We start from the raw sequence: 25293 nt of genomic DNA, 5'->3' as shown, positions 1-25293 counted from the left end.
CGCTGTATGGTATATGGAGTATGAATGGTGATATTAGAGAGTTTCACCATGAAATCATATTCACTGCTGGCAGCCGTATAACGTACGTCCGTTGCATGGTATATGGAGTATGAATAGTGATATTAGAGAGTTTGCACCATGAAACCATATTCACGGCTGCCAGTCGTATAACGTACGTCCGCTGTCTGGTATATGGTGGTTGAATGGTGATATTAGAGAGTTTGCACCATTAAATCATATACACGGCTGGCAGCCGTAAAACGTATGTCCGCTGTATGGTATATGGTGGTTGAATGGTGATATTAGAGAGTTTGCACCATGAAATCATATTCACGGCTGGCAGCCGTATAACGTACGTACGCTGTATGGTATATGGAGTATGAATGGTGATATTAGAGAGTTTGCACCATAAAATCATATTCAGGGCTGGCAGCAGTATAACGTACATACGCTGTATGGTATATGATCCACTAATGGTGATATTAGAGAGTTTGCAGCATGAAACCATATTCACGGCTGGCAGCCGTATAACGTACGTACGCTGTATGGTATATTATGGTTGAATGGTGATACTAGAGAGTTTGAAGCATAAAATCATATTTACGGCTGGCAGCCGTATAACGTACGTCCGCTGTATGGTATATGATCCACTAATGGTGATATTAGAGAGTTTGCACCATGAAACCATATTCACGGCTGGCAGCCGTATAACGTACGTACGCTGTATGGTATATGATCTACTAATGGTGATATTAAAGAGTTTGCACCATGAAACCATATTCACGGCTGGCAGCCATATAACGTACGTCCGCTGTATGAAATATGGTGCCTCAGCCCTCATTTTATTTAAACCAAAGGTGATGGTGGTAAACACTCATGGTGTGGATGTGGAAAATTTCACCATTCATACTCCATATACCATACAGCGGATGTACCTGATACGGCTGCAAGCCGTCAATATGGTTTCATGGTGCAAACTTTCTAATATCACCATTCAACCACCATATACCATACAGCAGACGTACGTTATACGACTACCAGCAGTGAATATGATTTCATGGTGCAAACTATCTAATATCACCATTGAACCACCATATACCATACAGCAGACGTACGTTATACGGCTGTCAGTCGCGATTATGATTTCATGCTGCAAACTCTCTAATATCACCATTCAACCACCATCTACTATACAGCAGACGTACATTATACGGCTACCAGCTGTGAATATGATTTCATGGTGCAAACTCTCTAATATCACCATTCATACTCCATATACCATGCAACGGACGTACGTTATACGGCTGCCAGCCGTGAATATGATTTCATGCTTCAAACTCTCTAATATTAGCATTCATACACCATATACCATACAGCGGATGTACGTTATACGGCTGCCAGCCGTGAATATGATTTCATGCTTCAAACTTCCCAATACCACCATTCATACTCCATATACCATACAGCAGACGTACGTTATACGGTTACCAGCCGTGAATATGATTTCATGCTTCTAACTCTCTAATATCACCATTCAACCACCATATACCATACAGCGGACGTAGGTTATACGACTGCCAGCCGTGAATATGATTTCATGGTGCAAACTATGTAATATCAGCATTCATACACCATGTAGCATACAGCATAGGTATATGTTATAGAGCTACATGCAGTGTTTTAAATGTTATAGTTATAATATTAATGGTGTTTTGTTATGGTTGCATTAAAGGCTTTTTCAAGAACAATATCAACAACAATATACCACCACTACACACCCAATGGTTTATTTATTACATATATCTTGCATAACAGAAAGGATAGGATTAAAGAAATATGACATTATTTGAAAATTCGGCCTCTTTGCTTGTATCTTCAAACTGCAATAGGTGAACAATCTGAGAAAGATTGCACAGTCCACACTACAATCACTAAGAATGCCTGTTGATAAAAATAAAATCATTAAAATACTTCTCAACATTTATTGACACATATATGTGAAGAACATATATATACGTGCAAGTACCATACCTTTTATTTTGCACATGCATGGTTCTTGCATGACGAATTATGCTACAAGTATCTCTACTTCCATGATCAGTTCTATAGTGAACATTTCTGTTCTAATATCATCCTAAGCCTTTTTGTTTTCTCTGGGCTTTTTGATAAGGAGTTGTGCTATCAACTTCACTGATCCTCTCATCTAATCCTTCATCCTCTATTTCAGAAAATATAATTTGCTCATGTATCTCATCATCATTACCTTCTTGCAAAAACCTTGTAGGCTGAGCAACCTTCTCCATTTCTGTGAGACCATCATAATGATAAATGACTACAGGAACAGAAGGGTTGAATTAGGCAACTTTTTTACACATATCATCAAATATCACTTAGATGGTACATATTTGACGTAATTTGATATACAGTTTCTGCAGTCCTTACTGCTTACCTATAAATCATTGCAAAGTTGCATAATTCATATAAACCATTGATATAAAGAAACCAAAATAAATATGTACCCCATACTAGTTATACTAGAAATACATGCATGCAGCAACCCCTCGCCTCGGTTGAACGAAATCACTTAAGCATAGGGATGGTAACATGATTTTTAGAAAATTTATGTGGTTGGGGGTTTTGGAGGGTACATCGTATCACAGAATACCTAACAGAAATGGAACTCCTGTACTTTTTTCGTAAGTGTGATTCGTCACTTAGCAAGTGCATTTTTTTAGGTAGTCACCCCCCTGCCAATACTAAAAATGCGCTAATTTTAGACATTGGCAGGGGGGTGACTGCCTCAAAAAAATGCACTTGCTAAGTGACGAATCATGATGAATCACACTTACGAAAAAATAGTATAGAGTTCCACTTCTGTTAGGTATTCTGTGATCGTATAGAGAGAAAAAGAAATTGAGAAAAGTATGGAAATATTTTTCTGCACGTGGAAACACTGTAGTCATAGCAACTCCCGACGGCCGTATATTTTTAAAGAATCAAAGTTTACCCTCATATTTTTGTGAAAAAATGGCAAAAATACGATAAGATTCCTACCTTTTTGCGGAAGTTAACTCATCTATAGTCAGTGTTATAGTAAATTGTTTTAATTATTAATTACCATGAAATATAACATCAGACGTCTCATACAACTTCCGAAGTTTTATGTTACGCTTCGACCGGTTTTTGCACGGTTTATTTCATTATGAAAACGAAGTTTATAAATGAAATTACAATGTTGTATATCATATAAAACATTCACATTTACAGTCAAATACATTTGAAAATATTAAAGTTGTGTTTACCACAAAAGAATTACTTTTTAATGCTGTGCCGGATGAAATATTATCAAGTGCAAAATCTTCCGACTTCATTATACACTGTGAATTCAGTCGAAACTCAAAAATTTGGTCTTGTTATTTGTTAAACCATGAAAAGTCCTTACCACATTCAAGTTTCTTTCTAATTTAATTAAAAATACGTATATTCCATATACATGAAAACATAAATTTAAAAATTTCATCAAAATTTTGCGAAATGACAGTTATTCACTGACGTTTGAAAATACAAATTTTTGTCTCGACCAATCAAGAGCTTAGTAGTTCACACTGGTGCATGCGCATAACGTAGAAGACCGTCCATGGCGTGAGGTCCATTGCATAATGGCGGACGACTTTGATTTCGCATTTGCACATCCTGGGTGTAAATATCCGAGCGGAATTAGTACCCTCGCACGGTGCTCCGCACCGGCTCGGGGATCATCAAGCCAGATGCCTAACAAAATTGCCTTACTTTGAAAAATTAAAGAAAAATACCACAATAAAACTGTTAAAAACTGTTATAAGAGTAAACTCTTTCCAATTGACTGACTCATAGCCCAAAGAAACATTATTAGAATCTTGTAATTGTAAAAGATGGCCTCGTTTATTCCAGAATTAAATTCATAACAAATAAAAATATTCGCATTTTCCAGCAGAATCTCATGTACTTCTAAAGTTCAGTATCTTACTACTTCATTCTTTAAAATTATAAACGTAATTTTTCGTTTAACTTCAGATTTAGGTAAAGAATTTCTGTAGAAACTATAATTGACAGAACTCAACGTACAAACGGACGTACGTTACACAGCTGACAGCCCATCCGTTTGGGGTGTTTTTTACCGGCTAATAGCCGTATGGAAACAGACGAAACAGGTGCAGTAACAGGCATATTTTACTTTTTAAGTTATTTTGTAGCAAACAGGGGCTATTTTGCATACGAAATTAGCTAATTCCAATGCCAAGCGCCCGTGCGTGCGCGGTCCCTAACAATGTGTATAATGTGCTTAATGTAATGATATTGTATATCCGGGGTCATAGCTTCCAGTATAGACGACCTCCCACGCAGCTGTCTTAGGTATAAAGGCATTTGAGTACAACACCCCAAACTAAAGCATTGCTCAAAGCCAAGTTAGATACTGGTGCTCAAGGAAACATACTTCCCATGAGATTGTACCAAAAAATGTTCCCACAGAGCGTTGATGAGAAGGGCAACCCCAAGAAAGGATCAACAGAACCCTCTCCGATACCATCCTTACAGCGTATGGAGTTTCACAAATACACCATTATGGAACAATTACAATTGTTTGCAAATTTAAGGGCAACAGCTCCATGGCACAGTTTTATGTTACAAACACGCAAGGTCCTGCTATCATTGGTTTGCCAACGTCGGCTGATCTGGATCTAGTGAAATTCAACTACACCATAGAAAGGCAATCAACACCACCAACCCATACCATATCACATACTATTCAGTGCTTGTTGAGTGAATTGAAGGGAGAGACATCGTTTCTCTTTTCACATTTATTACACCAAGGAATAATATCAATATATTGGTAACAACAACGAGTAAAAAAAAAAGATATGTATCTGTGTAAAAACGTTCAACATGTGTTTAGGATTTTTTTTTTCATGACGTAATAGTTTAAGTATCTTATGATTCGCTAATTTAATGAAAGGTCATATCCGGTATTAAAGTTCACCGGATGTTATATGATTGTTCTCTCAACATGCCCCCGCAATCTGGAGCATCCGGACCATGCGCTCGTGTAAAGTTGTGGTCACGGGCTTCGTAAGAATGTCTGCAAGATTATTCTCTGACGGGACGTGCCGGTAGTCGATACCTTGTTGTTCACGTACGAAATGATATCGGACATCAATGTGCTTCGTACGATTATGTGATAGAGCACTCCCTTGCGTCAAGGCGATAGCTGACTGATTGTCGCAGAATAGGATAACAGGCTGCGGAATGGTGATGCCAAGCGACGAGCAAAATGATCGGAGGTACAAGAGCTCTTTTACTGCTTCTGTTATCGCCATGTATTCAGCTTCACATGATGAGAGCGTAACAGTAGGTTGTTTTTGGGTTCTCCAGCTAATTGGTGCTCCACCCAGTGTGATAATATAACCAGTCACGGAACGTCGGTCTTTCGGATCGTTCGCCCAGTCTGAGTCGGAGTAAGCTGTTAGCTGTACGTCGGTTTGCGTGAAGTTTAGCTTGTATGATTTGGTGCCTTGTATGTAGCGGAGAACTCGCTTGAGGACTGTAATATGTTGCATAGTTGGGTTTTCTAAGAATTGAGATAGCCAAGATACTGTCCAGCTAATGTCTGGTCGTGTCGCAGTCATGAGGTACATGAGGCTTCCAATTGCTTGTCGGTATGGAAAGTTGTGGTTTTGTTGATCATCAGCTCTGCTCGATTGCGTGGCCCCTTTTGTCACAGGAGTAGGAGCCGGTTTACATTCGGACATGTTGAAGCGTCGTAGTATTGCTTGTGCATATCGTTCTTGGCTCATCTGATAGCTTCCATCTTCGAGACGTTTAAAGTCAATGCCTAGGAACCATTTCAGTTCGCCGCGATCGTCCATCTTAAAGTTGCTGTTGAGCATCTCTTTCACGGCTTCGATTGTATCGAGGTTGGTGCTGCCGATTATGATATCGTCCACCCAAAACAGGATGATGATCTTTTCACCATTACTGTCGGAGCGAGTGTAAACACAAGGGTTGTTGCTATTGGGGATGAATCCCTCAGACCTCAGGAAGGCGGTCAGTGTGGTATGCCAATTTTTGCCACTCTGTTTGAGGCCGTAGAGGGACTTCTTGAGGTGGCAACTGAGCTTTAAGCCAGTACTATCGGTTTGTTCGTAGCCCGGCGGTTGCTCCACGTATATCTCCTTGTCGATCGGGGCGTTCAAATAGGCAGCTTTCACATCCATTTGATGTAAATGTAGACCTTCGTTAGCAGCTTTTTGTAGTAATGCTCGAATTGACGTGAAACGAGTTGTTGGTGAGTATGTCTCATCGTAGTCGACGCCTTGGGTTTGTGAGTACCCTTTTGCGACGTATCGAGCCTTGTATTGCACTTCACTTTCGGACTTTCCTTGTTTGATTGTGTATACCCATCGCCCTTTTGTTTCGGTTCTACCTTGTGGCAAAGGGGAGAGGACCCATGTCTGATTTTGCTCGAGAGTCTGGATTTCGGCGTCCATGGCAGCTTTCCATAATTCGGCGTCTTCTGAGTTAACTGCTTCTTCATAAGAAGTGGGTATAATGGGCACAGCAGCATAGGCATAGTCGACGTTGGCTGTTAGATAATAGTCCGCGAAGCGTTTTGGTGGATGTATGTCACGTCGAGGGTGTTCTTCACTTGCCTCGGATGAATTTCCCTCGGGTTCATCAGAACGTGGTTCGTTGTCACTTGTATTCGACTCGTCATTGATCGTGGGGGTGTCAGGTGATTGAGATGGTCTGGCTGCATCGGTGGTACTTCTCTATCTGGTTCTTCAGTGATGGTTTCTTCAATGTGAGCATTTCTTGTTGTGATCACTCCTGGTTCTTTATGTTCAGGATGAAATAACCTTGGCTTATCGGGTTGACACCAAGGTAGATCCCTGGATATCCTCTCTGTTGTAATTTGGATTTATTTCCCTCTAGGTAGAAGGTGCAGTGTGATCCAAAGGGGTGTACTTTTCGCATGTCTGGTTTGGAATTCGTGAACAGTTCGTAGGCGGTCTTTTGGGTTCTTCTCTGAAAGCTTCTGTTCCTTAGATATTGTGCGTGCGTACAGCGTACGACCATAGTGGCTTCATGAGAGATGCATCAGCTATCAGGCATCGTGCCATCTCTAGCAGGCTGCGCCAGGTTCGCTCTGACTTGCCGTTTTGGTACGGCGAGTGTGGTGCTGTGGTAGTGTGTTTGATACCGTTATCGAGTAGGACTTGTTGGAAGGCTTGACCCATGTATTCTCCGCCGTTATCACTGTGGATTTCCTGTGGTCGCCCAATCGTGGCCACGTCAGCAAGGAATTTTTTCAATGCTTGGAATGCTTCATCTTTAGAACGTAGGAAGTAGACGAAGAGCATGCTTGAGAATTCGTCAATGAAGTTGATGATATACTTGTAGCCTTCTCGTGAAACTGGAGTGATTGGTCCACAAACGTCAGTGTGCACTCGTTCAAGTGTTCGCGTAGCGTGCACGGGAGGATCATCATGGGACTTTGGTAGCTTTGTCATCTTATGCTCATTGCATGTGTTGCACGGTTGTTTGCCTTTTGGGTCTGTGATCTTCATTCCTCGGGTGGCAGACTCTAGTTTGAGAATGTCCTCATGATTCATGTGGCCAAGAGTTTTGTGCCAGTCAGCAAGGGATCTGGTTGTGCTAGCTGTGTCATTCGTAATTGTGGGTAGGTAGTACAGGCGACCTCGTTTGTGGATGTCGAATCGAGTATGGTTGGTGATGAGTTTAGCTGTATCTTTGGTGAAGACGACCGTTGCGTTCGCATCAGTTGCTGCTCGTACTGAGAACAGACTCACTGGAAAGGTTGGTGCGAGCAATGCGTTCTTGAGCATAATGTCGATATGTTGGCCGGTGGAACTAAGGATAGTGAACTTGGCTGTACCTTTCGCTGTAACGATGGTGTTGCTACGATGACCATTAGCGAGCTCGATGTAGTGTTGACTTGGATCGAAAGAATCGTCGTATGCTATCATGCTATTTGGGTCGTTCACAATATGACACGTTGCGCCACAATCAACAAGTAGGGAATGAGGTCTGTGTGCGCTGCTGAACATGATTTTATCACTCAACGAGAAAGAGAATGATACGTTGCTGGCCGTGTTTTGTTTGTTTGCACCGTCTCTTTTCTTTTGAAAACAGACACTTTCTACGTGCCCTGGTTTGTCACAAAAAGTACATTTCAATTTGGATTTTACTCTGCAGTTTCGTGATGTGTGATTTGTTTTTCCAGACGAATTACAAGTTTGCTGGTTTTTCGATGATTTAGTTGGACCGGATTTATTATCATTGGATGAGAACATAGCAGATGATGGCGCTTGGGCTGAAGCAGAGCGGCTGGCTTCGGTGTTGGAATAGTTGTGTAGTGCGGCTTTGAATTCAGTCAGTGTTTTTACTTTGTCTAACTGTGTGTGTACCACAACAAATGACGTGTATGCTTCGGGTAAACCTTTCAAAAGCATGGCGATAATAAGATTGTCACTAATTGTCTCACCTGCTGATTTTAATCCTGTAGCTGCTTTTTCAGCTCTGATAATGTAATCAGTGATGTCTTCATGTACAGACATACGGAGTGTTGTCAACTCTTCATATAGCGTGAGTACTCGTGGTTTCTCGGCGCTGGCGTAGTGGCTGCTGAGGATTTTCAACGCTTCTCGTCCATTATTTGTAGCATCGTGCATTATTAGTTGTAGCGAACGTTCATCCAGTGTTTGTACCAACTCGGCATAGGCTCGTCTATTCTTTTCGTCGAAGTCTCGGTCGTTTTCTTCCTCCTCAACTTGGGGTAAAATGGCTTTGTGTACACCTTTGTCTAGTGTATATAAATAGTTGATGAATCGTGTCTCCCAAATTGTATAGTTGTTTGGATCTCCATTAAAGTAAAGCCTCCTGGGCCCATAACCTGTTGAGTGAATTGAAGGGAGAGACATCGTTTCTCTTTTCACATTTATTACACCAAGGAATAATATCAATAAATTGGTAACAACAACGAGTAAAAAAAAAAGATATGTATCTGTGTAAAAACGTTCAACATGTGTTTAGGATTTTTTTTTTTCATGACGTAATAGTTCAAGTATCTTATGATTTGCTAATTTAATGAAAGGTCATATCCGGTATTAAAGTTCACCGGATGTTATATGATTGTTCTCTCAACAGTGCTATCAGAAAATGTCAGTAACTAAGATCAAGATCTATTAGCACAGTATCCGAATTGTTTTGATGCCATCGGAAAATTCCAGGGTGAATACCACATAAGAACTGATCCATCAGTTCCACCAGCGATACATTCTCCACGACGCGTTCCAATCAGCTTAAAAGACAACATAAAGAGAGAGTTGGACGAGATGGTTGCTGATGGTATCATAGTCAAATTGCAGGAAGGAGAGCCTACGCAATGGGTGAACAGCTTGGTTTATCGACAAAAGCCAACTGGAAGATTAAGGTTATGTCTGGACCCCAAAGATTTGAACGCAGCAATTCTAAGAGAGCATCATGTTGTTCCAACCTTGGAAGAAATCCTACCAGAATTACATTAGGCAAAATTCTTTTCTATTGTTGATGCAAAATGTGGCTACTGGAATGTCGTACAAGATGAGGAGTCAAGTTATCTTACCACTTTTAATTCCCCATATGGAAGATATTGTTTCAAGCAAATGCCTTTTGGCCCAAAAATGTCACAAGATATTTTTCAGGCAAAGATTGACCAAACGTTCAAAGGTTGTAAAGGTATCATTAGCGAGTTTCCGAAAGCACAACGGCAACGGCGATGGCAACGCAAGAACGATATTTTAATAAAACTGCGCATGTGCCAGTCAGAGGAAACCCCAAATCGACGTTTTCGCTTCATGCGACCGACGTGAAATAAACAAACCTCGCAGCTAAAACGCGAGATCAAAGAGACAAAACTCACAAACCATGGCTGCTCAAGAGAAACAAAAAAGGTATGTATGTGTTTATTTTGATCTGTGCTTACATCCCAACATCGTTTACACGAGAAAAATTATTTTAGCAAGATTGCTTACCATTGAAACTTGAAAGTTGTGGGACAGATAGGGCAAATCTAGGCATAATATCCAAATACCTGCAAGGATATGCAAATCTTTTGAGAAGAACCGACAAAGTGCAGTCAGGCTCGAAACTTTAAAACCATTGACGCATTTCATTTCCTCTGGGAATTGCAGAACTTCATAAAGCGTGTATATGTCATTTTTTAGGAAGCGAAATTCAGCTTTACACTTGTCGTTGCAAAGATTATCCAGGTCAAACTGTTCGTAGTCCCAATATGGCAAATCAAGATTTGTTGATCTGTTTACATCCTAGAGCATTAAGAACTCTTCGTCGTCAATGTCACCTTCATCGTGGGCATGCAGTAATGCTATTCTATTTTCTCTAAAACTCATCTTTGTTTAAGTATGGAACCACAGAGTACTATAACATTTCATGACATTTCGCGGCAAAATAAACATTTTACGGAATGAATGCTACACGAAACAGCGACGGCAACGCCAACGCCATAAATGAAGTTGCCGTCGCCGTTGCCGTTGTGCTTTCGGAAACTCTCTATTGGCGTTGCTGATGACATCGTAATTTTGGGCAGAACGGAGTAAGAGCGTGATCATAATGATCAATCTATGTCAACAAAGTGGGTTAAAGCTGAACCCTGAAAAGTGTTTTGTAAAGCAAGAGAAGATAAAGTTCTATGGTCTTATCTGTGATCCAGATGGTATTCAACCAGACCCCTACAAAGTCTCAGCCATTAAGCAAATGGCACCTCCAGCCAACAGCCAGGAGTTGCAGACATTCTTAGGTTTGGCTACATACATGGCACCTTTTATCCCAAACCTTAATCACCATACATACTGCTTCCTTAAGAGAGCTAATCAAGAAAGGAAATAAGTTTGTCTGGAATTCATCCCATCAAGAGGTTTTTGAAAAAATCAAGAGCTCCATTACCAATGAAATTACACTAACATATTTTGATCCTAAAAAGGAGACAGTGTTACATGTTGACGCCTTGACAAAGGGTTTGGGAGCTACCCTCATGCAGAAAAACAAGCCTGTAGCATTCACCAGCAAAGCGTTGACCGATGCCGATTCAAGGTATGTAAACATTGAACGAGAACTGTTAGCTGTTGTTTATGCATGTGAAAAGTTCTGTACCTATTTATATGGTCGCAGTTTTATTGCTCAGTCTGACCATAAACCACTTGAAACTATTCATATGAAACATTTTACAGCAGCACCACCACGCTTACAACGTATGCTGATGCGTTTACAACCATATGATCTCACTATCAAGTACAGACAAGGGAACAGAATGGAAGTAGCAGATGCATTATCTCGATTATCGCCCGAAGGGAAAGATGCTATTCCCGACATGGATGTCCAAATACACGAAGTATGCCCGCAATTTAGCGACAAGATGCTGGAACGGATTTGTGTGATCACCAACACAGATCCCGAGCTTCAGGCATTGAAAGAAGTCATTCACACTGGCTGGCCCGCAAATATCAGACAAGTTGAAGAGTCCGTCAGGCCATATTGGACCTTTCGCAAAGAAGATGGCATTTTAATGAAAGGTCATCGCATCATCATTCCACAACAATTACAACATGACATTCTCAATAAGCTTCACGCGGGGCATCAGGGTTCTGAGAAAACCAAGTTAAGAGCAAGAACTTGTGTATATTGGAAAGGAATGAACAACAATATTGACAGCGGTTGCAGGTCGTGCAACACATGTCAAGAGATGCAAAACAGCCAAGTGAAAGAGCCACTGATCCAGACAAAAGTATCGCCAGGACCATGGATTACCATAGGTACAGATCTGTTTTATTTGGATGGTTCAGAATATCTATTGGTTGCTGGTTATTTCTCGAAATACCAGTTTGTAAGGAAAATACCGAAAGACAGAGTAGTAGTAAAACAGTGGTCGATTTTACCAAGCAAATTTTCAGTGAACACAGGATCCCGAGAGTGGTAAGATCTGATAATGGTCCCCATTTTGACGGGCAACCATACAGAGAATTTGCAAAGGAATATGGTTTCCAGCACATTACACGTTCTCCACACTACCCCAGAAGAAATGGCTTTATCGAATACCAGGTAAAAGTGCAAAAATGGCTATGAAGAAAGCAAAAGCAACCAATACGGACCCTCTGATGGCTTTGTTGTTTTTAAGAGCAACCCCAATTGATGACAAGCTTCCATCACCAGCTGAGATGCTACTTGGCCGACGGATCAGAGATAACTTACCAAGGAAAATTTCGACGAACAGAGCAAAGGAAGAGAGTTCTCGTAGATTGATTGAAAGACAAAATGTTCAAAAGTTTTACTACGACCGAAATACAAAGGCATTACCTGTATTAAATTTCGGGTAAGAAGGTGAGCATCCAAAATCCAGTAACACACAGTGCTGGGAACGTGCGGAAATAAAGGAGAAGATTCAAGAAGTACCTCGATCCTACATCGTGAAGAAATCAGATGGACGAGAAGTAAGGAGAAATTGAGTACAAATACGAGAATTTCCCCATGAACCAATGCACGTGATGCAAGATCAGACAAATCAGCAATCCAAATAAATACCTGAATTCAGAGATAATTAATTGAATCATGAGCTAGCCATTGACAATCATAATGACCATCACTATACAACGCGAAGTGGTAGAACAATCAAACCTCCAGTACAGTTAGAAATGTAGGAAAGGATTGGTATGAACTAGCATATTGTAATAATTGGAACTCTTATTAATATGTAGTCTATAACTTTAAGAACTACTATTATCATTTAATTCTTAGCTTCACAAAAAAAACTTTAAAAAAAAAGTAGTATTAGTGTTCTAGTTAGAGAAGGGAGGATGTAATGATATTGTATATCCGGTCATAGCTTCCGGTGTAGCGGTCTGAGATTGTCATCGTGCTGAAATTGTAAATAAGGTACTGCGCATGCTCGAAATCGAGCCTGCAATCCTAGCACGTGGTAAGGCGATCTGAAATTGTCATCGTGCTGAGGTTGTAGCAAATTGTAAATAGCATATTTCTGCGAATCTTATAAGTTCAAAGCAGAAGTTCAACTTATATATGAACATAATAAGTAAAAGATAAATAACAGGAATAATTACATGCGGGTCGCATTATTTGAAAGTTTTTTCTAAACGGTATATCTTTTTTACCATATATGTCAGTCTGTAATATTCAAAATTTGTTGAAATAGGATAGATACTCCCTTAATTTGTGCTGAGTTTGTTGTGCTGGGATTGTTGTGCGAAGGTTGCTGTGCTGAGTTTGCTGTGCTGAGATTGTTGTGCTGAGTTTGCTGTGCTGAGTTTGTTGTGCTGAGATTGTTGTGCTGAGTTTGCTGTGCTGAGATTGTTGTGCTGGGATTGTTGTGCGAAGGTTGCTGTGCTGAGTTTGCTGTGCTGAGATTGTTGTGCTGAGATTGTTGATAATATTAAGCATGGCAATTTAAGCACAACAATCTCAGCACAACAATCTCAGCACAGCAAACTCAGCACAGCAACCTTCGCACAACAATCCCAGCACAACAAACTCAGCACAACAAACTCAGCACAGCAATCTTAGCACAACAATCTCAGCACAGCAATCTCAGCACAACAATCTCAGCACAGCAAACTCAGCACAACAATCTCAGCACAGCAAACTCAGCACAGCAACCTTCGCACAACAATCCCAGCACAACAAACTCAGCACAAATTAAGGGAGTATCTATCCTATTTCAACAAATTTTGAATATTACAGACTGACATATATGGTAGTTTGTTGTGCTGAGTTTGTTGCGCTGGGATTGTTGTGCGAAGGTTGCTGTGCTGAGTTTGCTGTGCTGAGATTGTTGTGCTTAAATTGCCATGCTTAATATTATTCATTTTAGCATTTTTTGACACTTTGGCTATTGAAGCATTTAGAAGGCTGAACACTAGTGGACAATACAATTGGTCAATAATATATAAATATATAGAATTTATTCAACCAGGTTATGCATTATAAGTTAAGGTAATATTTTGTACATACTATTAATATATTATATATACTTGAAATATCAGGACTATTTACAGGTTTTACAAAAGAAACTTGTCTTTTTTTTAACCACTCTTGGTACCCTTTCACAACCACGATGGAACCATTCCTGACACTTATCGCACTGGATCATGAATACATCATTTATGTGTGGTTGTCTGCAGTGGCAAAAAACTTCAATTTCCTCACTGCTGAGATAAATTTGGTGACTCCTCTCTGCTCCTGACATTGGAAAAGGTGACAATTTCCCATCATCAATGCATCTTAATAGATGCCGACGCATTTCCTTCTGTTGCCATGTACAATTCTGTGGTAATTGACCAAAGCACAGACTGGTTGCAACAGAAATGGCAAATAAACCACAGTCTGAAGTTCCTTCTTGTTTCTGCAGATCTGCCCACAGCAGTGTCATGCACTTAGATGCTGGCATGAGCATGTATGCAATTTGCCTCAAAAATTTTGATCTGCAAGTGGCACTGATTTTGTCATACAGACTATCATAAATGACAATATTGTCCTTGGGGCAGCCAACATTACTAACAACGATCCAGTGGTTTCCACCAATATTTAAAATTTGTACAAAACTCTGTTCTGGAGTACCCACACGCTGACAGCCATCTGGCACAAATACACAAACAGGTTGCAAGCCTCCAATGTTGTCAAATTGCTTTGCCAGTATTGCCTGTGCATGGTCGATGTGTTCATCTGACAACCATTTGCCATCTTGAATATCTGGGGTGAGGTTTTTCACATTCTTCTTCAGTCTTGCTGATGTAACAGGTAGTGGTCCCACTTTCCTCTTTTTGGCCTTAACATGGGCAACAACTTTTATCTCTTCATCATCTTGCATTGGGTGGTTGGTGACACAGGCTTTGTCATCTTTCAAAGACCTTGTTTCAACAGAGGTTGGGGATCCTTGAGGTGAGTTGGGACAGGTCTCAGGCACATCAGTGTCACTGTCCAAGTGGGGCCTGCTGGTAGCTGTTCTAATTACTGGTCTGTGGAGATCACTTGTCACATGTGGTCTGACTTGGTCGTACGGGACTTCCACTTTAAGATTCTCCCCATTTTCAATATATGCTAGTTGGATTCTTTGGTTATTATCTATATCAACAATCCTACAAAATGGAAAATGCTTAACTTAATGATCTTGTGGTAATTTGTTAAAGAATTAGAAACTCAAGAAGTTTTAAGGAGTAACCAAAACTGTACAAAACTTTTCCTTGTCTTGTAAAATTGTTGGGCAATAAACATAACCAAGGTAAAGTAAGGTCCATTATGAATTTTACACAATGATTAATACCTGTATGGACCAGTCCATGTAGCTTCCATTTTTCCACCTTGGCGTGCAACATTCTTCATACATTTACGGAGAACTAATTCTCCGACTGCAAAAGTAAAAACTTTTACTCCCTTTTCTTTGTTCTTTGCATATTCTTTCTTTTGCTTTGCTTGAGCCCTCTCGACATTCTCTTTTACCTATAAAGAAAACAAAATACATAACCATTGTAGCCATTATTGGAATCTTTAGGGTGCCAAACATATCTGGTGAAGTACAAAATATAAAGCAAGACATGTACTAGGTAAATCCGAGTCATCTTCAAATCCCTGTTTCATTTACAAAATTAATAATTAAGCAATGGAGAATTAGGTTCAACTATTCATGAATATGAACCTAGTAATTTAAATTTAGTATCTTTTTTGTGTTGCACGCAATATTGCATTATATTAAGAAAAAACAGCTTGGTTTTATACCTCCATTGGGGTTCTAGGTTGCCGACCAAACATAAGGTAGAAGGGGCTGTATTTGGTGGAACCTTGTTTTTGGGTGCGGATTGAGAATGCAACCTCTTCCAGATATTCATCCCAGTTATCTTGGCATTCGTTGACGAGTTTAGACAATCGAGTCTTTAAGGTCTTGTTGGTTCGTTCATCAAGGCCGTTGGTTTGGGGGTGGTAGGCACTGGTAACTGATCGATTTATGTTGAATTTCTTACAAACTTCACTATTTACCTGTAATTATAGTAAACGAAAAATTTACACAAGTTAGACTTGTAAATTTGTATGAAAATACAAGATGATATCAACTACCTTACCTTTGCAACAAATTCTCTGCCTTGGTCAGACAACAGTCTAGCAGGGGCACCCCACCTATATAAATATGTATGTAGTCAGCATCTTCAATATTTTCCCCAATGAGCAGAGTAATGGGTCCAGTTGATTGTTTAAACTTTGAAGGGACAACAAATGAACAATATGGTAGCTACAAAGTTCAGATTTTAAATACACTTTTCTGTATCTATACAATCTGCATTTTTATACCTGCAAACAAATGTCTTGATTGAGCGAGCAACACCAATTGCAGCCTTCTCTTTTAATGGAAAAAACTCCACAAATTTTGTGAAGTAGTCAGTGAAAGTTAGGACGTACTTATATCCAGCTGATGTTGTGGGAAGTGGTCCTAAAACAAAGAACAAGAGAAAACTTTAAATGAGTAAAATTTTCTCAAGGTAGAGTGATTATTTGTACAGTATGCATACCAATAAGATCCATTCCAACTAATTCCAAAGGTTCATTGACCTTAATTGCTTTCATTTCAGGAGCTTGAGTTTTTATTTTTTCAAACCTTTGGCATCGGTCACAAGTTTGACACTGTCAAAGATCAAAGAAGTTAAAAACTTGTTATTATATGATCACTGCAATGAGAAAATATATGCGTAATATGCATACATGTATATGATTGCACAACAGTTATATAATCACTTGAATATTTTCTTCATACTTACATATTCTGTCACATCAGCTTTCATACCATGCCACATATAATATTGTGATATTTTGGACAGCGTATTGTTTATTCCACTATGGCCACCCATTGGGTTGAAGTGATACTGATGCAAAATTTGTGCAATTTCTTCAAACTCCGTCACAACTTTCTTTTTTAAATCTTTTTTAGGCCCTATGTATATCAGCTCATTTTCTACAAGAAATACCATAATACAATTTTACTCATCCAAAACCTTGCAACTTAAATAGCTAAAAATTTTGCATTGTTCCATATATGCAATATATGCTTGGCATGACAATTGAAGACATGATTCCATCATGCACCAGTATATTCACAGTGTGGTGCACAGAGACAATAATGCATAGTTTGATCAGTCTTGCTATGCTGCTAGGGCACTATGCAGCTTAGTTGAAATCATTTATAGTATTAACCCACTGAGATACAGGGGTCTCCTCTAGACAAGTACATAAATTAAACCCAAGGTTCACTAGGGTCCATGTTTGCATTGCTAGTTAATAGTATAAACAGCACAGACTAGAAAACAAACTACATATAGATGACTTTGACACTTACTTGTTGAATCAAATTTGTGTGTTGCAGCTTTATTCTTAATATTTCTTATTTCTTTCTTGCTCAACTCAGGTCTGCACTTCTTATCCAGCAGGTACTCTATTAGCTTCTCACACTGACTTTTATGTATCGTAAGTCTTACATTCCTCAGTTCTGCTTGACTTTTTGTTTCAGGCAAGTTCTGCTCAGCTGAGCCATAAGTGTTGTCAAACGTTACGACATCGATTGAATCACCAATGTTAGCAGGCATCGTGCACAGCAAACTGACAAATATAAAAAGTAACATAATAATTAAGCTTTTTTTAATGATGAACTGTTTCAAAATAGTAACTATATATTATAGTAAACTTAATATATCACTGAATATAAATGTTTAGTTTTTAATAATATCATATTAAATATGATCGGTTCATAGTGATAATGCAAAGACTCAGGTGTGTATATTAAATGTATATATGTGATGTTGCTACTCTGAGTCACCAACCGGGCAAGCTGAAAAATTAGCTTGACCACGGTGGGAATCGAACCCGCAACCTTTGGTTTGCTAGTCCAATGCTCTTCCAACTGAGCTACAAGGTCAAGACCTTGTAGCTCAGTTGGAAGAGCATTGGACTAGCAAACCAAAGGTTGCGGGTTCGATTCCTTGTCTTGACCTTGTAGCTCAGTTGGAAGAGCAATGGACTAGCAAACCAAAGGTTGCAGGTTCGATTCCCACCGTGGTCAAGCTAATTTTTCAGCTTGCCCGGTTGGTGACTCAGAGTAGCAACATCACATATATACATTTAATGATCGGTTCATTCGGTTTATGTAAATAGTGCATGTTTGCTGTAACTACTCACCTTTAGAATGCAAAATCTCCAGGAATATCTTCTGCACACAATAAATTTTGAAAGAATACAAAAAAGATTAAGAAAATAATGAAATTTTCACTAGAAATTCACTTCGCAGTATATTCTGAAGAACATGTGTTGGAAATAAACAATCTGAGCACGGTCGATATTCATCGCGGGCGCATTGATCAACAGAGCATGCGCAGTACCTTATTTACAATTTCAGCACGATGACAATCTCAGACCGCTACACCGGTATAGACGACCTCCCACGCAGCTGTCTTAGGTATAAAGGCTGTGCATATTTTTTATCATATTATTGAATATATACTTATATTAATTATAATAACTTGTAGGTACACCACGTAAGTATTAAATACTGCAAAGCTTTCGGTCCGTTAACCCGGACCTTCATCAGTGCAATTACTTGAATACACGTTTGCGCGTCACTTAAATATCATGTTAGTCGTGATTAGTTTGCTCGCGCTATTAATTAAACGGTTTCATTTAATTAAGTTCTAATTAATGCGCGCGCCCTAGACAAGTATTTGACTAAGAGACACCGAAAAGAGCACGCCACGTACTATTAAGTGGCTTTCCCTCTTGGACGATAGTTTGATGTTTATAAATTTCAATAGATTCTCTCATTTTACGAGAGACAGTAAACTTATCGTTTGCTAAAATGGTAGCATCGTTCCATTTAATGCGATGATCATAAGTCCATGCATGGTGAGCTACTGCAGACTTATCCAGTTTACCTTTCTCGCAGTTCGTCTTATGTTCTTTAAGACGTATTGAGAGATTTCTACCGGTCTCTCCAATGTAAACCAAACCACATTCACATGGAACGCGGTACACACCAGGTTTCTGTTGTTCATCTACGCCATCCTTGTGTGTGTAAAGAGCGCGAAACAATTTGTTATTGCTAGAATGGTAAACTTGTATTCCAACTTCTTTTAAAATCCTAACGATTTTATATGAAGCTGGGCCAATATATGGTAAACAGACAGAGGATAGATATTCCGTGTCTTGCCTCTGTCTTTGCTGTTCATTCATAGCATGTTCTATGAATTTCTTAGGATAGCCATTCATGTGCAGAACATCCTTCAAATGCTTTAACTCTGAGTCAATGCTATTTGAATCACAAATTGTTTTGGCACGGTTGATTAATGTTTTGCATACTGATCTTTTAATGCTAGGATGGTGAAATGAACTATAATTCAGATATCTGTCAGTGTGTGTTGGTTTTCTATAAACTTTATGGCCCAAAGTCCCGTTCTCTTTTACATCAAATAAGATATCTAAGAAAGATATAGAGTTATCTTTCTGTATTTCTAATGTGAATTTAATTGAATGTGGTTTGGTTTACATTGGAGAGACCGGTAGAAATCTCTCAATACGTCTTAAAGAACATAAGACGAACTGCGAGAAAGGTAAACTGGATAAGTCTGCAGTAGCTCACCATGCATGGACTTATGATCATCGCATTAAATGGAACGATGCTACCATTTTAGCAAACGATAAGTTTACTGTCTCTCGTAAAATGAGAGAATCTATTGAAATTTATAAACATCAAACTATCGTCCAAGAGGGAAAGCCACTTAATAGTACGTGGCGTGCTCTTTTCGGTGTCTCTTAGTCAAATACTTGTCTAGGGCGCGCGCATTAATTAGAACTTAATTAAATGAAACCGTTTAATTAATAGCGCGAGCAAACTAATCACGACTAACATGATATTTAAGTGACGCGCAAACGTGTATTCAAGTAATTGCACTGATGAAGGTCCGGGTTAACGGACCGAAAGCTTTGCAGTATTTAATACTTACGTGGTGTACCTACAAGTTATTATAATTACTAAAGTCGCCATGCAATCATACAAGAAAATTATATACTTATATTGTTTATCACTTCAACTTGATATTAATACACTTAATACATCTCAATAATGATTTTTGGCACTTCACTCGATGCACAAATATTCTAGAGGTTTAAAGCGTCTTAATCTCGAGTGGTATTATACACACTTCAAATTCAAGCCAGGAACAGTTGACAGAAAAATGAGTCACCTATAGGCTCTCCGGCAGGAATCGTACCTACGCTTTTGCAATGCCAGTGCAATGCTCTCGCCACTGAGCTACAGAGGTAGCTGACAAGAGCAAGCATGGTTAATGTGTATATGATGGAACGCCGTGAATAGGTGAGGGTAAATCAATAATGATTTTTGGCACTTCACTCAATGCACGAATATTCTAGAGGTTTAATTTGCATTGCACCGGCATCGCAAAAGCTTAGGTTTGATAGTTGACTCATTTTTTCGTCAACTGTTCCTGGCTTGAATTTGAAGTGTGCAGGGGCGGATCTGGCCAAAAATCTGACTGAAAAAATTTTTGAAACTGGAAGCCCGGAGATGCTATTTCCCGCGATTTGAGCGTACTTTTCCAGATATATTTTTTACCAAAATTTTTGGCTTTTCTTAGCAAAGCACCTTTTTCCCGGCTTTAAAATGCGTACTAAAAAAATTGATGATTATGATTATATATTCTTATCAAATTGATAAATTTGGAAGTTGCAGTAAATTAAAGGTAGTTCTACTCCCAGCAGTCATTGACTAGACTTATATAATGTTAAGGTTATTCATGGGACATAGTGGTATCATATTTCCCATTGTGGGCATTTCATATTTCACAGTCAAAATTTTAGAGCAAACTCCGTTTCATAAACTCATAGCTATTACAACTAGATGGACAAAGCTTAGGAAATGATTCAGGCAAATTTCTAACGACAGTAACGACTTTAGTACTATTTCTATTAGCAGATCAGCCTTAAGAAAATATTAATAATAGCGGCTTTAATATAAACACGTGCATTGATCCGAACGCGATGCTATTATTGTATACATATCAGACATGGGTATTAGTTTAGCCAGATTTTCCACTCATGATGCAAATTAACTTCACAAAATCATTACAACGAATAAGATATTAATATATTTACAAAGCTTTGTAGTTACCTGACAAGATAATGGTTATGAGAGCGCAATCGCTGGCTTTTGGGAAACTGTAGCTCCGCAAATTGACATGTATATATCTCGCGATTTATTCCCCTTTGAGCAACAGAAAAATAATTTCGCATGAATGTCTGATATTCGTTAGCTCTTCGACCTTCTCAGCCAAAGAATTTCGCTTATTGAGCGCACAGTTCAACTTGTCTAACAGAGCGCGTGATGCCATGATAGCCAGATAAACTGCGTATAGACTTAGTTTGCTTGTAATGAGACTTGCGCCTTTTGTGTGGAATGTTGGACATCGTTCAAATAGAGCAATGTAGCTGACTCAGCATCTGACTGTATCAAACTGTATCAGTGATCGCGATTCTGATTGGTTTGATACAGTCGAACGGTCTAAATATAGCTTATACCCCCCCGCTGACTGTATCAAAAATGTTCTATTTTTATCTCAACTGCTACGACAATGTCTTTCTGAGTTATGTTATTGAGTTGAACGAAGAAGCAAACTCCCAAAAAGCGGGCTTGTTAGCAGGTAGAAGTGAACCGTTGCTGGCGAATGCGAAATGCCAAAAATTGCTCCATAAACGCTTGTCAGCTTGTGAAGCGAAAAAAACGATTTCCAAACGATGTAAAATGATGAAATAAAAGCATTTATAAATATTAATATAGGAATTCTTACAGTCAGAAAATATTATTTTCGGCAAAATCTGACTGTATTATTTGATACAGTTGATATAGTCTAGATCCGCCCACTGTGTATAATACCACTTGAGATTAAGACCCTTTAAACCTCTAGAATATTTGTGCATCGAGTGAAGTGCCAAAAATCATTTTTGAAATTTACACTGTTTGCAGCAAAAATGTTATTACTTTACTTTGTATCAGCACCTACTCAGCATATTTGTCAGTCAGATCATGTTGATTAATGCTTGAATCTAGTAGACGTACTGGGGGAAGGTTTACCTATTTACATCATTCTTTGCTATCATGAAAACAAAATAGACCAAACTCAAAGGTTGACATTGCCAGGAATTTAATTGCTTCCCCAAGTCCCTAAGTCAAGAAAAATGATAAATTTGGGTATATAACATTGCACATGTACCAAAGGTCTAAAATAGTATATTTGCTGTTTGTATCATAAGTATGGATTTATATGGCTCAGAACCTTTGGTAATCAGTTTATATTCGAGTCCAAAGGCAAAAAACTGAAATTGTTATTAAAGCCGGCTTACCTGGATGCTATAAAATAATAGCTGAATGAGAAAAAACATTCCCCTGATAAGTGAATTAAGCCATTCACAACGTCAAACACAGAGCACAAATTTATGTCTCCTTTCCATTTGTTGAACAGAAAAAGGAACACTCTTATCCTTTTTTGATGAAAATTATACCAAAAATATACACTGAAAGCAGAAAATACGAAATAACTTTGTATCGTTCTGGTTTGAAATTCGTTGTTAGTTTGTTTTTCTTTTCCTGTCTTACTAACACATAATCACCAACTTGTATCTCGCTCTTTTTTACATTTCTTCTATGATCAGCGTATTCTTTCTTTCTTTCCTTCTTTGTTCTTTCGTTGTCTTGAGCTTCTTTGTGTCTATTAATGACTTTCTTCCGTGTTATCACTGGGATCTTTCCTTTTAATAATAATAATAATAATAATCTTTTATTAGGATACTTTTTCATTTTACAATGTTTTTCAAAAAGGTCCTAAGAGATTAAATAATCTATATATGACTAAATACAAATAATACAAAATCTAAAATACATAATGGTAAAAATTATTTTAGGAAGTTACTAAATATTCTACGTTTAAAAATTTGAAGGCTGGCGGCATTTCTAGTTTCTCTATCTAGGGAATTCCAGTCATAGATGGTTTGGTAGCATACTCTTTGTTTTCCCCAATTTCTACTAACACGTGGAAGTCTAAAAAGGTCACTGTTTCTAGTATTATAATGGTGCACGTCTCCATTAGTTAACAGATTTAAATTATGATCTATTAATTGGTTTTTAAATTTATAAACGAACGCGCATCGATGATAAAATCTGCGTTCTTTCAAATTCGGCCACTTCAGTTTTACAAGAGCCTCAGTAGCAGAAGAGTGTAATGGTTTATCTAAAATAAGCTTTGCTGCTTTGTTTTGTAAGATTTGAAAATCATTCATTATAATTATATTATTCTTATCTCCCCACATGATGTCAGCGTAATCAAAAAGTGGGAGCACTAAACTGTTATAAAATAACAAATGGCCCTGGTAAGGCAAAAAATGCTTAATTCTCCGTAAAGGCCAAGTCGCTGATTTGCTTTTGATATTACATATTCAACATGACTAGTCCATGAAAAATCCGAAGATAATGTGAAGATAAAATTTTTTACTGAGTTCAGGTTACTGTCATGTATTGATAGGGTCAATGAAGAAATATTCGTTAATTTTCTATTACTTCCAATTAACATGGATTTCAACTTCTCTAGGTTTAATGTAAGTCGGCTACATTGCAGAGATCCTCATTTAGACAATTTTCCAGTTTGTGTGGATCATCTGAAAAACAGTACATTACTGTATCATCAGCGTACAGTGAGATTTCTGAGTGTTTAACAACATCGGATAATCCATTGATGTACACCAAAAACAGTAATGGGCCTAAAATACTGCCCTGTGGGACTCCAAAAGTCACAGGACGAGTATAGACAGTTCACCCTCACATGAAGTTCGTTGTTTTCGATTGGTAAGATACGATTTGAACCAGCCAAGATTAAATAATAGTTCTGATGGTGGTACACCTGTGGTACAATGTGGGGTTTTCATGGAGGCTATTAAGGGGTTTATCTTATTTAACACCAACTCTCTGCAGTTAACGCTACACCTGAGGCATTGCCCAGAAGCATCAAGGTGTGCTTGACACACAATAGGAAGGAGTTAACACTTGGCCTATCGAGCTGGACAATACCATCACTGCCAATTTTATTGAACATGGCCGACAAATTCTCGTACATACTGTGATATAATTAGCATAAGCATACTCTGCCCTCCCAGGTGAGTATATTTGTAAAGTATTTAGGTTTGAATAATGAATATTGTCGGGGCTGTTGATAGTCTACCATCTTGAAGGAATGTCTTTATTTTACATGGTGTCAGGTTCCTTATGAATCCGTGCCGAATTCAAGCCATCGTGCTTGAATCTATATGAAAATAGAAAGAAGAGTTCTTTCTAAGTATAATAGTTCAGTAAACGAAAAAAAACACAGTATCTAATGGCGAAATTTAAGACCCCAGAAATGTCTTGGGTTGCACAAGATTTAAATCAAGAATGGCGTCGATTCTATAGGCAAGCAATGTGTATTTTTGAAGGTCCTTTACACGATAAAGAGGATAGCGTTAAAGTCAGTTATGTTAAATTGTGGGTGGGCGATAAAGGACTTGATGTATTTGAAGGATTTACATTTGCTGAACCCGCCGATGCAAAGAAATTAGACATTGTATTAAAGAAATTCGAGGACTATTGTACTCCACGTAAGAACTATATTATGGCCGCTTTGAAATTCAATGAAAGACGTCAAGGAGAGAATGAGAGTTTTGAGTCCTTCGTAACAGACCTCAGGATTTTGGTAAAGGATTGTGGTTATAGAGACGAGGAACGTATGGTTCGTGATGCGATCGTGTTTAGTTGTAAACATATGAAGGTTTGTGAGAAGTGTATCGATTTGGCTGATACTTTGACATTAGAAAAGGCTATTGAAATCGGACGAAGCCATGAAACCAATTTAGCTAGTTTAAAGAAGCTCACGAAAGAGGAAGACCCCAGCATTAATGCCATTAAACAGGAACAGTATAGTCAGCGGGACCCTCGAAATCGTCGATATTCAAATAAACGGCAGACAGAGCGAGAAAACCCGAATGCGTAAGTGGACAGCATGTTGAAGGATAGGTGTGGAAGATGTGGTTTCGATAAAAGTCACCAGAAATACCCAGCAATGGGTCAACAGTGCAGACGATGCCAAAAGATGAATCACTACT

The 25293-nt window shown here is 38.7% G+C and overlaps 1 non-coding gene across 1 annotated transcript; it reads right to left on the bottom strand.

Moving 5' to 3' along the window:
* Positions 1 to 17946: 17946 nt before the first annotated feature.
* Trnaa-agc lies at positions 17947 to 18019 on the bottom strand. Its single transcript has one exon. It is a non-coding gene; the product is annotated as a tRNA-Ala (tRNA).
* Between the last annotated feature and the right edge of the window lie 7274 nt (positions 18020 to 25293).

The sequence above is a fragment of the Dendronephthya gigantea genome, unplaced genomic scaffold, assembly GCF_004324835.1.
Source record: "Dendronephthya gigantea isolate DGI-Jeju-01 unplaced genomic scaffold, DenGig_1.0 000075F, whole genome shotgun sequence".
NCBI lineage: Eukaryota > Metazoa > Cnidaria > Anthozoa > Malacalcyonacea > Nephtheidae > Dendronephthya > Dendronephthya gigantea.
The sequence above is the reverse complement of the archived record's forward strand: the minus strand, read 5'-3'. Positions and strand labels throughout refer to the sequence as shown.